This window comes from Podarcis bocagei (genome assembly GCF_964188305.1).
Source record: "Podarcis bocagei genome assembly, chromosome: 13".
Taxonomy (NCBI): Eukaryota; Metazoa; Chordata; class Lepidosauria; order Squamata; family Lacertidae; genus Podarcis; species Podarcis bocagei.
In genome coordinates this window covers 20,511,461-20,525,246 of record NC_138138.1, presented here as the reverse complement: position 1 = coordinate 20,525,246, position 13,786 = coordinate 20,511,461, and the positions used below count along the sequence as shown (strand labels likewise).

Sequence of the window (13,786 nt, the reverse complement as noted above, 5' to 3'; positions counted from 1 at the left end):
CTGTGAACTTCGTTTTTCTCTCTTTCCCCCCCCCCAATCTCAAATTCAGTTCTCCACATTTCTGCATCAGTTTGCAAATTATTCCAGTTGTTTACATTTAAATGCAAACTGAATTGAATCTTGCCCCTCTCCCAACAGCAAGGAAGCCTCCCTGTGGAGAGCATGCCACAAATGGGGAGCCACTGCAGAAAAGGCCCTGCTCTTGTGTTGCCGCCCTCTGAACTTCTCGTGGAGAAGGCACACAAAGAGGGGTCTCAGAGGATGGTTGCAGAGTCCAGGTCGGTTCATATGGGGAGAGGCGATCCTTGAGGTATTGCCGTCCCGGGAAGACCATGAGGGAACCCAAAAAGATTTCCAACCCCTTCTCTGTCAGGATAATATTCCGCAACTAGGACTGATCAAGGCACATGAGCCCAGCTCTCCCCAAAGTGACACATGTTAACCACTGCATAGCCCTTTGCCAGCTCGCCATCTTGTAAATGTTAGCGGAACATAATAAACTGGGGAGCAGGTACTACTCTTTCAGATTTATATCTGGAACGGGGAACCTGTGGCCCTCCTGCTGTCATTGCACTCCAACTCCCATCAGCCCCAGTCAGCACAGGCAATGGTCAGGGATGATGAAGGATGTAGTACAACAACAACTGAACATCCCAGTTTGTATTACATATGATCAACATATGGAAGTGAGAGCTGGACCATAAAGAAGGCTGATCGCCGAAGAATTGATGTTTTTGAATTATGGTGCTGGAGGAGACTCTTGAGAGTCCCATGGACTGCAAGAAGATCAAACCTATCCATTCTTAAGGAAATCAGCCCTGAGTGCTTACTGGAAGGACAGATCCTGAAGCTGAAGAAGAAGAAGAAGAAGAAGAAGAAGAGGAGGAGGAGGAGGAGGAGGAGGAGGAGGAGGAGGAGGAGGAGTTTGGATTTGATATCCCGCCTTTCACTCCCCTTTAGGAGTTTCAAAGCGACTAACATTCTCCTTTCCCTTCCTCCCCCACAACAAACACTCTGTGAGGTGAGTGGGGCTGAGAGACTTCAAAGAAGTGTGACTGGCCCAAGGTCACCCAGCAGCTGCATGTGGAGGAGCGGAGACGCGAACCCGGTTCTAAACATTACAAGACTACCGCTCTTAACCACTACACCACACTGGCTCTCCAGGCTCCAATACTTTGGCCACCTCATGAGAAGAGAAGACTCCCTGGAAAAGACCCTGATGTTGGGAAAGATGGAGGGCACAAGGAGAAGGGGACGACAGAGGATGAGATGGTTGGACAGTGTTCTCAAAGCTACGAACATGAGTTTGACCAAGCTGTGGGAGGCAGTGGAAGACAGGAGTGCCTGGCGTGCTCTGGTCCACGGGGTCACGAAGAGTCGGACACGACTAAACGACTAAACAACAACAACCACATGATCAACATAGTTGTTGGTATTTGGGGGCTATGGGGGCTGCAATGATGAGCTTCTCCTGAGCTTCAGGTTTCACTTCTACACCTTCCAGGGTTTCAGCCAACAGAAGCCACGCAATTTGCAGGCTTCTCTTTCCAAGCAAGCCACTTAAAAAATAAATAAAAACACAAGCCAAGGAAATTGTCCTGGCCGGTCACCCCTAAGACACTCCATTATTAATGCAGCCCTCGCTGACAGCTCGCAAGAGAAATCTCAACCTGGTCTTCTGGCAGCAGAGGGAAATAATCCATCACACAGCCAACATGCCCACGAGCAGGGGCTCCATCAATAAGCGAGGGATCAATAGTACTCTGGGGATGGAGGAGTCACATCCCTTTTGCTAATGGACTCATAGATGTTTGGTGGGGCCCGAAGGCAGACCCGGATCCAGAATCTGGGAGGGAGTCAAGCGTGGTTTCCTCGGCACGACCCGGTTAAACTGGAAGAGGTTGAATGTGCAAAATGAGAATTCTCTCGGGCTGCATCTTATCTGATTGGGATACTCTGTGCAAAGTTGAAATGGTGAGCTGCTTTCAGAAGCCCCACTCGTTTTGGAGCTTCTCCATATTGTAGAGATGGAAGGGACCAAAAGTGTCATCTAGTCCAACCCCCTGCCACGCAGGAAGCTTTTGCCCAACATGGGGCTCGAACCCACAACCTTGAGATTCATACTTTACCGACTGAGCTCTGGCAAATGCCCCCCTTCTGGAGCTGGCCTTCTGCACATGCCCAGAGGCGCCTATATCACCTGCTTACTCACAGCTTCCTAGGCTAGCAGATTCCAAGGCAGGACCCTGATGAACATTTCCTGAATACTACCCTCAGCCACTTAAATTAGGGATATTGAAACCCGCAAGGAAGAATTTTGTCTTTCGATCTAGTGGGGGGTGGGAAGCACAATGGATTTCTTTTGGAAACCCTTTTTGATCTTTGGCCTTGAGTTATCAGAGGATTGCTTCCATTACAGTGGGGCCTCAGATATAATCACACATGCATATTCTGTCTCCAGCTCTGCTGCATCATGGATCTGTAGTCTAAAGACTGCGTAAATATCTTGAGCAGGTATTTTTCCATCCTTGCTGCCTGAACTAAGCAGCTAGAAACGTTACAACATTTTGCAAATGTTTTGTAAGCGTTTTAAAGATGCCAGTTTTATAAAATCTTAAAATCCCAATGGGAAAAACTGTAAAGCAAAGAGCAAAACTTTTTCTGGCAGCAGAGGAAGCCAGGAAATTTCTCGAACACTTTTTCTGCACTGATTTGATGATCTGGGCTATACATAAATACAACCGTACCTAGGTTCTCAAATGTAATCCATTCCGGAAGTCCGTCCGACTTCCAAAAACATTCAAAAACCAAGGCACGGCTTCCTATTGGCTGCAGGAATCTCCTGCACTCAATTGGAAGCCGAGGAAGCTACGTTGGATTTTTGGCTTCCGAAAAGCATTCGGGAGCAAAAAACATCCGAGTACCAAGGCGTTCAAGAACCAAGGTACCACTGTAGTTCGATCATGGAAATTGCCTGCAATAGAATGTTTTAATCTGTCTGGAGCTGGAAATGGAGGTCAACCTCCTTCTAAAATTCTTGCAAGCATATAAATAAAATCAATTGGCTATTTACGATCCGTGGCAAGGCATCCCTGGAGGAAGGGACAGAAAGAAACAGGTTGGCTGCAGGAAGTACTTTTGTAAAGTAGGCTATGTGACAGGCACACACAGAATCCAAAGGTTTCTACATACAGTACACATCAGCTCACACCATCTTTCCATCTTCTAGCCAGCCGAGCAAGAAATATTCTTTACAGCAGGTCAAAGGTACATTCTGCTAGCCAGGCAAAAGCACTCTAAGAGGGTGTGGAGCAACGCTGGGGAAAATATCGCCTGGGGTATTTCCCAAGGGCCAGACAGAGAGACCTGGGGGTCACATTCAGCTTCCAGGACCAAAGATTGCCCATCTCTGGTCTAACAAGAGATGGAATTTATTGTAGGGATGAGAGCATGGAGAGCGAGCCAGAGGGATTCTGAGCTGGCAGGGAGGCTAGCTGGAAATCAGGGTAACAAAAGACAGTATGAAAGGCATGGACCTCAGCCCAGTATACCTGAAGGAGCGTCTCCACCCCCATCGTTCAGCCCGGACACGGAGGTCCAGCTCTGAGGGCTTTTTGGCAGTTCCTTCATTGTGAGAAGTGAGGTTGCAGGGAACCAGGCAGAGGGCCTTCTTGGTAGCGGCGCTCGCCCTGTGGAATGCCCTCCCATCAGATGTCAAGGAAATAAACAACTATCTGACTTTTAGAAGACATCTGAAGGCAGCCCTGTTTAGGGAAGTTTATAATGTTTGATGTTTTATCGTGTTTTTAATATTCTGTTGGGAGCTGCCCAGAGTGGCTGGGGAAACTCAGCCAGATGGGCAGGGTATCAATATTATTATTATTATTATTATTATTATTATTATTATTATTATTATTATTATTATTATTATTATTGAAACTCAGATACAGATAATCTAGGTGCCAAATGACTCCTTAAACCATGGGTAGGCAAACTAAGGCCCAGGGGCCGGATCCGGCCCAATCACCTTCTAAATCCGGCCCACAGGCGATCCGGGAATCAGCATGTTTTTACATCAGTAGAATGTGCCCATTTATTTTAAATGCATCTCTGGGTTATTTGTGGGGCCTGCCTGGTGTTTTTACATGAGTAGAATGTGTGCTTTTATTTAAAATGCATCTTTGGGTTATTTGTGGGGCATAGGAATTCGTTCTTTTTTCTCTCTCTCTTCAAAATATAGTCTGGCCCCCCACAAGGTCTGAGGGACAGTGGACCGGCCCCCTGCTGAAAATGTTTGCTGACCCCTGCGAAACAAAGGTTTCGGTCACCAAAACAGAATCCCTACTTGCCATCTGGGGACAAGGCAAGGATAAAGCCTTATTTTTGAAATGATGGACTGGTTGTGATTGAGTCTCAGTTAAACATCTGGAGAGTTCAGGTGACAACCTTGAGCTAGGTACAGAACTTTGAGTACTTAAAGAAGAAAAGTCACTTTATCCAGGGACAGTCCACATATATATTGGCCTACACTGACCTCTTTTTCTTAATGGCGACACTGACCATTCATAACATTAAGAATATCATTCACAACTGTGAGCAGGGCAGTGGGGTGGGGCAAGCGAAGACAAGCTGCAACAATTCACTGCTCCTGCTCAGGCTGCACTGGGGAAGCATTTTGGTTCCTGAAATTCATTCTGATAGTGCACGTAAAATATAACTGATAGAAGTCTACAGGATGGGGCATTGATGTATGAAAACAGTCCAGATCCAATGAATCACAGGCATGCACCTCCAGATGGTGGAGATGTCCGGTGACAGGCAACTCTATGTACCTGGTCACAAGCATCTGCTTTTTGTTGTTTAGTCGTTTAGTCGTGTCCGACTCCTCGTGACCCCATGGACCAGAGCACGCCAGGCACTCCTGTCTTCCACTGCCTCCCGCAGTTTGGTCAAACTCATGCTGGTAGCTTCGCAAACACTATCCAACCATCTCGTCCTCTTCTCCTTGTGCCCTCCATCTTTCCCAGCATCAGGGTCTTTTCCAGGGAGTCTTCTCTTCTCATGAGGTGGCCAAAGTATTGGAGCCTCAGCTGCACGATCTGTCCTTCCAGTGAGCCCTCAGGGCTGATTTCCTTAAGAATGGATAGGTTTGATCTTCTTGCAGTCCATGGGACTCTCAAGAGTCTCTTCCAGCACCATATTCAAAAGCATCAATTCTTCAGCGATCAGCCTTCTTTATGGTCCAGCTCTCACTTCCATACATCACTACTGGGAAAACCATAGCTTTAACTATACGGACCTTTGTTGGCAAGGTGATGTCTCTGCTTTTTAAGATGCTGTCTAGGTTTGTCATTGCCTTTCTCCCAAGAAGCAGGCGCCTTTCAATTTCATGACTGCTGTCACCATAACCAGGTATGAAATACACCTGGCGCCTGGCTAATTTTGAACACCTGTTGCTTCTGGGGCAGACAGCCAAAGCTGGGTGCCAGGAAAACTCCAGCATATTTCCTTAGTAGGAAGTTTTCTGAAGCCATGTGCCAGCCATAAAGCAGAGCTCGTGAATTTTGCCAGTGGACAAGAGGATTGTCAAGGAAAGAGAATTAAGACCAATTGACTGCACAACTGTGAGCAGCATGCTGGCTGGATGAGGCCCTTACCTGTGCTTAAGGGACAGGAGGACTGCAAGGAGAACTGGAAAGTGTGTGGGTAGGGTAGAGATTGGTTCCTTAGGGCAAATGGGGCACTGCCCCACCAGCCTCAGTCTGCTCTCAGCCAGTTCCCACCTGCCTGTCTGCATACTTACAAGCAGTCCAGGGTTGGCGAGAGATTTGTTGCAGGCTGAGACATTTTATTTTAGAATCAATGGAGATTGAATACTTGTTTATTCCACATAGTCCAAACACCATCGAGATCTTGCGTATTTTTAGTCCCTGAAAAGTGCTTCTTGAGGAACTGGTTCTGTTCCAAAAACTACAGATTGATTCTGCATTACCCCACAATGTGTACATTAGAAAACAGATGAAGGTGGTCTGTGCATTGTGTGGTGTGTGTGTGTGTGTCCATACCTGCCCCACGATGTTATGGCTGGGTGTGTACCAAGATCACAATCACAACCAGGGTGGATTAAATCAAATCGATTTAAATCATGATTTAAATCACTAGTCAGTAAGACTTGATTTAAATCTATTTGTTTGTTTTTACAGAAAGACTCATTCTTGCTGGTATAATCTTAATATTTACAACCAGACGAATGTTTCATTTTTGGACTAATAAATTTTCACAGTAGTTTTTACAAGTTATATCCAAAATTACTGACTTGGTTATACTATTAGAAATACATAGATCGATAATTACAAAATTATTGCGAGGTTTAATAAGTTAACTGTTTTAACTTTTCTGCTGTACTTTATTGGAAGGAGAAAAACAATCATTTCCTTCATAACAATTTAAACAATTTATTTAACTACAACAGTAACATTATAGCATATGTATCCATGTTTGTTAACTGTTGTGGTTAAACAATTTTTAAAAAAACTTAGACTGAGTTTTAGCACACATGAAAAACTTAAAACAAATCCTTATTTCCTGATGAATAGCCTTTGGACTATAAAGTAACTTAAACAGAAAACGATCTTTAGAAAGATTTTTCCTCCAAAAGCATTTTATCTTAAAAATCTGATTTTTAAAAAAATCCGATTTAAATTTTAAAAATCTGATTTATTTATTTTTAAAATATCATTGATTTTTATCCACCCTGATCACCACTTCTTCCTCTTCTGTTCACATGGGGCACGAGCAGGGAGGAAAAGGAAAACCTCATCTAAGAGTGGACTTTCAAGCAATTATCAAGGAACCATCGAATCACAGAACTATCGAGCTGCAAGGGGACCCTCAGGGTCATCCAGTCCAACCCCCGGCAATACAGGAATCTCAAACCTAAGCATCCATGACAGATGGTCGTCCAACCTCTGCTATAAAAAACAAACCAGTGAAGCCCACCAGTTTTTGAGGGAGTCAGTTCCACTGCCCAACAGCTTCCACCACCAGAAAATTCTTCCTGGTAAAGGGACCCCTGACCATTAGGTCCAGTTGCGGACGACTCTGGGGTTGCGGCACTCATCTCGCTTTATTGGCCGAGGGAGCCGGCGTACAGCTTCCGGGTCATGTGGCCAGCAGGACTAAGCCGCTTCTGGCGAACCAGAGCAGCGCATGGAAACGACATTTACCTTCCCGCCAGAGTGGTACCTATTTATCTACTTGTACTTTGCTGTGCTTTCGAACTGCTAGGTTGGCAGGAGCAGGGACAGGGAGCTCACTCCGTTGTGGGGATTCGAACCGCCCACCTTCTGATCGTCAAGTCCTGGGCTCTGTGGTTTAACCCACAGCGCCACCTGGTAGTTAGTCGAAATCCCCTTTCTTGAAACTTGAATCCACCCCAACCATTGGGGATGGCAGGATCCAGACCATAGCTGTCAACTTTTCCCTTTTCTTGCGAGGAATCCTATTCGGAATAAGGGAACTTCCCTTTAAAAAAGGGAAAAGTTGACAGCTATGATCCAGACTCAATCTAGGCTGAAAGCAGCACACTTAGGATGAGCATGCACGATTCCGGATTGAGGGGGAAATGACATTTTTTGCGCTGCAAACAGGTTAGTGCCTACGCCGCCATGGTCTCCAGGGAAGCATCAATCTCATCGTAAAACAGCTCTCTCTCTCTCTCTCTCTCTCTCTCTCTCTCTCACACACACACACACACACACACACACAGACACACACACACACAGACACAAATCCTACCTACTCACTCAGCAGCCTCCTCCAGCCTTTTTCCCCCTCCCCAGCAGCTGAAAAAGATTCCGACATCATCCATTCAAAAGCAGAAGCCTTCTGGATTATAGGAGCCTGATTTCACGTGACAAGCTAGGACCTGCCATGGGGCTGAGGGAGGGGAAAGGGGGGAATCGTAGGCTGCTGAGCTGCTCTGTGCTGCCAGCCTATCACCACATTCCCCCTTATGTAAGACCCTGCTCCACTCAGGCTGATGGAAAGCTCCAATGTTTGCGGCTCTTTGTTTTCAAAGAAAAACACACAAATGCCCTCTTTATTGTCAGCGGTTTTCGAAGCGGTACCACGGAGAGAGCCATTTTGAGGATGAGCAGAGCACAGCTGAAATAAAATTTCAAACACATTTTTTGAAAAGAACCGCTGAGATTTAGTTTCCATTATTTTCCCACTTTTGTTAACACCATACTTAAATGGTTGCCTTTTCTCTCTCTCTTTTTAAAGTCCTCTTATCCTTGGGAATTCTTAAGTAATCGTTTTAGGTGTCAACGTGCAACTCATCCCTCCCCCACCACAACCCCCCACCCAGTCCAACCATTCTTATAACTATCTTGAAACTGCAATTAGAATACAGTGGTACCTCGGGTTAAGTACTTAACTGATTCCGGAGGTCCGTACTTAAGCTGAAACTGTTATTAACTTGTTATTAACTACTGTATGAGCTTTGATTTGCAAGAAAACTGTAGGGTTGTGCCACCGCTGCTCCTGCCCTGCTCCAACCATTTTCACCTCTAGAATGCTGAAATCATGGTAAATCACTTTTGTGTATTATAGAATCATAGAATTGTAAAATTGGACCAGGGGTCATCTAGTCCAACCCCAACATGGTTCTCAAACCCACAACCCTGAAATTAAGAGTCCCGTGTTTTACCAACTGAGTTATATACAAAGCTATATAAGCTATTATGATTTAAATAATACTTAAAACTATTTCTTTAAAAGCATGGGACATGGGTGGCACTGTGGTCTAAACCACTGAGCCTCTTGGGCTTGCCGATCAGAAGGTCGGTGGTTCGAATCCCTGTGATGGGGTGAGCTCCCATTGCTCGGTTCCTGCTCCTGCCAACCTAGCATTTTGAAAGCACGCCAGTGCAAGTAGATAAATAGGTACCTCTCTGGCAGGAAGGTAAACGGTGTTTCCATGCGCTGCTCTGGTTTCGCCAGAAGCGGCTTAGTCATGCTGGCCACATGACCCGGAAAAACTGTCTGCGGACAAACGCCAGCTTCCTCGGCCTTTAAAGCAAGATGAGCGCTGCAACCCCAGAGTCATCTGCGACTGGACTTAACTGTCAGGGGTCCTTTACCTTTCCCCCCCTTAAAAACTAAATACTTTCTGCCCACAAGGCAAGCCAAGAGGCGCTTTATTTTCTACCGTATGAGAACCCAAAAAAATCAAAAATAGACACAAAATACTGGAGGTGGTTCCTAGTAACACCGCGTTTGCTAATCAACTTTCTAAAAATATGCAATGTCTGTGCCTGGACCGCAACAGGGGCTAGGACATCTGCAACTTTGAAAATTGTGCAGAAGAGGGAATTTTGGCAGGTGAAACTTGTCGTGTCAAGACCAGAGGTGGGGAAACGATTTCAGCTGAAAGGCCACATGCCCCTTCTGGGCAACCGTTTGGGGGCCACGTGGGTGGGTGGGAAGGTGGGCGGGGCCAGGGCCAAAAGTGGGTGGAGTAATAATTGCAAATTTTACCTATGTAAGTAGGCTCATTTCTACACACAGTCACATGCGCCTCTTTCATTCTAACTAGGCAAAAATATTTGGGGGTGCAAATCAGGACCAGTGAAGGTTGTAACCTGAGGGGGGGGGAGAGATCTGAGGGCCACCTAGAGAGCGCTGGTGGTTCTCCTCTCCTGCCATAGAGTCGCACCAACCCAGTTCCCTCTTTGTCTCTCTTGCATCTACCTAGCAAAGGTGTGCTAATCTCACACATACGTCCGCAGACTATTGTTTTCGATCATTCCTGACCAATGGGCATGCTCCCTGGGGCAGATGGGAGTTGGACATGGGTAAGCAAATCCGGGGGCCGGATCCAGCCCAATCGCCTTCTACTCACAGCTGTCCATGGAGGCATAGGTAAATTCTGTGTCCAGGGCAGCTGTCTACCAGCTCCACCTGGTAAGCAGGCTGAGACCCTACCTGCCTGCAGACTGTCTTGCCAGAGTGGTGCATGCTCTGGTTATCTTCAGCTTGGACTACTGCAATGCGCTCTACGTGGGGCTACCTTTGAAGGTGACCCGGAAACTGCAGTTAATCCAGAATGCGGCAGCTAGACTGGTGACTGGGAGTGGCCGCCGAGACCATATAACACCGGTCCTGAGAGACCTACATTGGCTCCCAATATGTTTCCGAGCACAATTCAAAGTGTTGGTGCTGACCTTTAAAGCCCTAAATGGCCTTGGTCCAGTATATCTGAAGGAGCGTCTCCACCCCCATTGTTCTGCCCGGACACTGAGGTCCAGCTCTGAGGGACTTCTGGCGGTTCCCTCATTGCAAGAAGTGAGGTTACAGGGAACCAGACAGAGGGCCTTCTCGGTAGTGGCGCCTGCCCTGTGGAACGCCCTCCCTTCAGATGTGAAGGAAATAAGCAGCTATCTTCTTTTTAAAAGACATCTGAAGGCAGCCCTGTTTAGGGTAGTTTTTAATATTTACTGCTGTATTGTTTTTAACACTTGATTGGAAGCTGCCCAGATTGGCTGGGGAAACTCAGCCAGATGGGTGGGGTATAAATAATAAATTATTATCATATTATTATTCTAAATCTGGCCCTTGGATGGTCCGGGAATCAGCGTGTATTTACATGAGTATAATGTGCCCTTTTATTTAAAATGCATCTCTGGGTTATTTGTGGGGCATAGGAATTCGTTCATTTTTATTTTATTTTTTCAAAATATAGTCCGCCCCGCCCCCCACAAGGTCTGAGGGACAGTGGACCGGCCCCCTGCTGAAAAAGTTTGCTGACCCCTGGAGTTGAAGAATAATGGCATCTAGTGGACAACAGGTTTCTGTCCAGACCCAGATAGTATGATACTGATATGATGGCACCCTCACCAGCAAGAACCAGGGCAGCAGAGGGGTCTGGGGGACAGACTAGCGGCCGATTTACACCTTGCACTTAAAGCACACCCAACACACGTCTAAAGCAGATGGCTACCCCACAAGAATTCAGGGAACTGTAGTTCCCAGCAGCGCCGGATTCAGTTCCCCCGCCCAGGGCACTGAGAGCATGCGCAGAATGGAAGGTGAGAGAGGGGAGGGCACCAAATTGTGTCCTTGCTCAGGGTGCTGTGTTACCAAAGTCCCACCCCCCACCCCATTCCTAGGATTTTTTGGGGGGTGCTCATGTGCTTTAGATGCATGGTGTGAATCTGCCCTAGGACTGGAAAGACCTGGGTTCAAATCCTCACTCAGACATTTAAGTTCACTAGGAGACATTGGGCCAATATCTCTTTCTGCCTCTCTGTCCGTCTGCCTCTGTCCCTGCCTTTTTCTCTGCCTAACCTACCTCCCAGGGTCGTTGTGAGGATAAACCAGGGAGGAAAGAACTGAATATGTCACCCTTTTTTCTTTAAAATACAGTAGTAGTAGTAGTAGTAGTAGTAGTAATAATAATAATAATAATAATAATAATAATAATAATAATAATAATAATAATAATAATAATAATAATTTATTATTTATACCCCGCCCATCTGGCTGGGCTTCCCCAGCCACTCTGGGCGGCTTCCAAAAGAATATTAAAATACTATAATACATCAAACATTAAAAGCTTCCCGAAACAGGGCTGCCTTCAGATGTCTTCTAAAAGCCTGGTAGTTGTTGTTCTCTTTGGCATCTGGTGAGAGGGTGTTGCACAGGGAAGGTGCCACTACCGAGAAGGCCCTCTGCCTGGTTCCCTGTAACTTGGCTTCTCGCAGTGAGGGAACTGCCAGAAGGCCCTCGGTGCTGGACCTCAGTGTCCGGGTAGAACGGTGGGGGTGGAGACGCTCCTTCAGTACCATTCTGGAGCCCCGTTCGCATCCAGAAGCAAACGTAACTAGCGATGGCACGTCTGCGCACGCACGCGTTGCTTTTCGCCGCTTCTGCGCATGCGCGTGACGTCATTTAGAGCGTCTGTGCATGTGGCAAGCGGCAAAACCCGGACGTAACGTGCACCCCGCCCATCTGGCTGGGTTTCCCCAGCCACTCTGGGCGGCTTCTAACAAAGGGTAAAAATACATTAAAATGGGTTAAGAGTGTAGGACTAGGACCTAGGAGGCCAGGTTTCAAATCCCCACTGGCCGTGAAGCTCGCTCGCTCGCGGCCTCCCTCGCAGGGTTGTTGTGGGGATTAAATGAGGGGAGAGAGAAGAACCATGTATGCCCCCTTTGAGCTCCGTGGAGAGGGGAAAAGGATGGGGTCAAACGCAATCCATCAATCAATATGACCTGGGGGGGTAATAGGGCGGTATACAAATTTAATTAATAATAAAAATAATTAAATAATTAAAATAAAAAATAATTAATTAAAAATAATTAAATAAAATAATTAAATAGTTGAAATAAAAATAAAAACAATTAAAGAGAAACCGGATTAAAAGCCTTCAGTAGCACCCAGGGCATCACCCTCCTCCCGTTCCGGGGTGGGGAATGAATTGCAGCGCCGGATCTCCACGCGCGCAGCAGCCATCATCAAAAGCAAGGAGTAAAGCAAGAGTAGGGGGCGGGGAGGAGGATGCAATGAAGAGAAAAGGGACCCACTGCAAATATTCAGATCATAAAGGGGTTGGGGGGCTGTGTGAAAGGCGCCCCCGCGACCTAGCGGCAAGAATTAGGGGGTGGGGTGGTCGGCGAGAGCTTTAAAATGAAGAGGCGCGTCTTCGCCATCAAAGACGAAGGTCTCTATTCCGCACAAGAAGAGGGGGGTGTTAAAATCCGAATTGGGGGGGTTGGGGGTCGCGGAATGCAAGCCTGAAATTGATGGCGTTGTAACTGACCTGTGCGTTTAGAGGAGGCGGGGGTAGAACGGAGAAGAGGGGAGGAAGATCAAAGACCCGGCAGGGGGGGAAACTCCCACGTTGTTAGGCGCGCTCTGATTAAACACGCTCCATGGCGTGTAGGAAGGGGAAACGGCGTGAATGAATAGGGGAGGCAAAGAGGGAAAGGAACGCGGCCGCCGCTCACCTGTTTCGGTGCACCGGCGACGGATACGTCGGAGGAGCGAGCAAGCGAGCGAGGCTGGGATGCGATGGGATGAATGGATGGATGGAGTCGCTGCGCTCCGAAGCCGCTGCGAATTCCCGCGGCTCTGGATCTGGCGAGGCGAGGCTCAGGACTGGCTGGCGTCGCTACTCGGAGCGACCTCTAGGGGGCAGCACCTCCTTAAAAGGGCGACGCTCCCGGTAAACGTGATTTCTCTGGGTCCCACCAGCCTTTATTTCTGCAAAAGCAGGGTTTGGGTTAAAGCAGAGACATCACCTTGCCAACAAAGCCAACGAAGATCCGTATAGTTCAAGCTATGGTTTTCCCAGTAGTGATGTATGGAAGTGAGAGCTGGACCATAAAGAAGGCTGATCGCCAAAGAATGGATGCTTTAGAATTCTGGTGCTGGAGGAGACTCTTGAGAGTCCCATGGATTGCAAGAAGATCAAACCTAGCCATTCTTAAGGAAATCAGCCCTGAGTGCTCACTGGAAGGACAGATCCTGAAGCTGAGGCTCCAATACTTTGGCCACCTCATGAGAAGAGAAGACTCCCTGGAAAAGACCCTGATGTTGGGAAAGATGGAGGGCACAAGGAGAAGGGGAGGACAGAGCACAAGATGGCTGGATAGTGATCTCGAAGCTACCAGCATGAGTTTGACTAAACTGCGGGAGGCAGTGGAAGACAGGAGTGCCTGGCGTGCTCTGGTCCAGGGGGTCACGAAGCGTCGGACATGACTAAACGACTAAACAACAA

At 47.2% G+C, this 13,786-nt stretch overlaps 1 protein-coding gene across 5 annotated transcripts in view; it reads right to left on the bottom strand.

The window, feature by feature from the left end:
* Positions 1-13,260, bottom strand: part of MPP2 (MAGUK p55 scaffold protein 2) — a 79,200-nt gene extending 65,940 nt beyond the window's left edge. The window contains exon 1 of one of the 5 annotated variants that reach the window (XM_081166495.1): positions 13,014-13,260. The gene's annotated coding sequence lies outside the window, so the exon portion shown is untranslated. Of the gene's footprint in view, positions 1-7,797; positions 7,890-13,013 lie in introns of those variants that run through there. The other 4 variants (XM_081166499.1, XM_081166496.1, XM_081166498.1 and 1 more) reach the window with 4 other exon arrangements.
* Positions 13,261-13,786: the final 526 nt, after the last annotated feature.